The 2,447-nt window shown below is 40.0% G+C and overlaps 1 pseudogene; it reads left to right on the plus strand.

Moving 5' to 3' along the window:
- The first annotated feature begins 2,006 nt into the window (after positions 1–2,006).
- LOC104867849 lies at positions 2,007–2,166 on the plus strand (annotated as a pseudogene).
- The last annotated feature ends 281 nt before the right edge of the window (positions 2,167–2,447 follow it).

Here is a 2,447-nt window from a genome sequence, read left to right on the forward strand (position 1 = left end):
CAAGACCCCAAGAGATCTGATCTTTGCCAACTTCTTTCCTCACTGCTTTCTCCCTCCCAAGAACCAGGCCTTTTCTCAGCTCCTCCAGCAGAAAAGACAAAGTAAGCTATCATCAGCCAGGGAAAAAAGGACATATAACAGTAAAACTGTTTTTTAAATGAAAATCACAAGAGAACCAGTAAGAAGTGTCATAAAGAATCCACTTGTCAAAAATAGGCTTTTGAAAGGAATGTTTATTCCAGTGAACAGTGACTGAATAGTCTAGCAGCTAGCAGGGAAAAGCAGTTTATCACATCCGTGTGTAGGTGGACATTGGGAGAGAGAGACAGGGGCAGCTAGCTGGGAGAGATTTCATATGTGAGGAGATAGGCTGACATCAAGAAAAGATATTAGCAACTAATTGGGAAAGGAATTAGGCTTATACAGGTATTGAAGGGGCTAAGGAATCTGGGGTGAAATATTTATGACTTGGATATCCAAGGATGGTCTGCTTGGGTGTGCAGACAATCACTGGTCTTCTCGGCACCAGGGCGGTTGTATAATACATTTTGAGTCCATCTGCCCTATTTACTGAGGAGCTTCTGTTGTTTGCTAAAAGCAGCTTGTTTGCTTTATCCCATTTGTTTGTGAAGGACTCACTTAAGTCAGACCTGACAAGAAGTATAGATATGTGTAGAAAGAAAATCAATGAATTGGAAAATAGGCTGGAAAAATATAGGACGCAAAGGTAAAGAAAGGAATGTTCCCAAGATTTAGCTCTTACAAACTATGCCACTACAATGGCCCCTCGAGTTACACTTAGCCTGACCTACAAACAACTTGAGTTGTTGTTGTTTGGCCAGAATTTTAGTTTTAACTTACGGCCAAAGTCTTGAGTTATGACCCAAATGTTGGCCACATGTGCTTCCAGATGGTCTCAGATACATGTTTAATCCTTAAAGAGTTTTGAAAGGAACATTATAACATCCTTTCCTATGTGAAGTTAACTGAGAAAGTCTGGGCCAATGTCTCTCTAAACACTGAGATCTGTCTGTATACAGGAGAGAGACTTTGACAGCTGTGGAGAGGACCCTGAGCCTTCAATTGACCAACCTGAGTTACAACCAGCCCTCAGAACAAATTGAGTTCATAAGTCAAGGGTCCACTGAATAAACAACAGTGTGCATATATTGCTGTAGTATGATGCTTTTAATTCTTTGAGGAAAATACTAAGAAGGGGAATAACTGGGTCAAGTGGAACCTCTAGTTTTCGTTTTTTGAGGAATCTCTGCACTGATTTCCATAGGGGTTGCACCAGTCTGCACTCCCACCAACCGTGGAGAAGGGTTCCTCCCCCACCCCTGCAGCCCCACCAGCATTTTTTTTTCTGGTTTTTTGAGACAGGGTCTCACTATGTAGTTGAGACTGACCTGGAACTCACTATGTAGCCCAGGCTGGTCTCGAACTCAGCGATCCTCCTGCCTCAGCCTCCCGAGTGCTGACATTACAGGTGTGAGCCACCACACCCGGCTTCCCACCAGCATTTGAGTATTAATAGCTAAATCTTAGAAACAACCCAAGTACCCATCAAGCAATGAATGGATCAAAAATATGTGTTTTTTTATACAATGGAGTACTACTCTGTCATAAAAAGGATAAACTTGAGACATTTCTAGGTAAATGAATGAACCTTGAGACCATACTCTTAAGTGAAATAAATCAGACACACATGTTTAAATATTTTATTGTTTCTCTACTGTGAGAAACTGAAAGGATAAATAAAGTCCAAAATGTATAACAGATATTGTGAAATAGGAAGAAAATATTACAATGGGAAAGGGAACAAGGGGGAGACAGAAAGGAAGGGAGGAAAAAGATACAAATAGAAGAAAAAATGGAAACAAAATCTTTTATAAATAAGGAGAGAAAGAAGGGTTGAAGGAATGGGAGAGGGATGGAGAAAAGTAAGAATCAAGATATATCATGCACAGCCAACATTGCAGTTTCCTCGTGATTCTCACGACACAATGGTGGCCTCCTGGTGACAGGCTGGACTCAGCTACATTCAATTCTCCCAGATCTGTGCATAAGCAGTGAGAGATGCCCTGAGACAGAATTCAAAGCAAATACTGAGAAGACTTCTGGTAGCACCATAAAAATTGTGAAAGTGAAAAAAGAATGATTAACCCTGACGAAAGCTTGAAATGCTACATTTCCCCGTGAAGATGTGTGGGCACATGTTATGTCAAATTAAAATCAGTGTCACTTTGTAGGGGGGGGATATCTATCTTGTTCATAAATTATGATGCCAATAAAGTGATATGTGGTTCACTGTTAAAAAAAAGATATATCATGTACAGGTACAAATTCTCTATGATGAATGTGATCATTATGTATATCTAAAATTTAGTATTAAAATTAATTTTAGACAGGATCAGGCACATGCAGGGTGTATGGCTGTAAACTAA

This window comes from Fukomys damarensis, unplaced genomic scaffold (genome assembly GCF_012274545.1).
Source record: "Fukomys damarensis isolate Sample0158 unplaced genomic scaffold, DMR_v1.0_HiC HiC_scaffold_12, whole genome shotgun sequence".
NCBI lineage: Eukaryota > Metazoa > Chordata > Mammalia > Rodentia > Bathyergidae > Fukomys > Fukomys damarensis.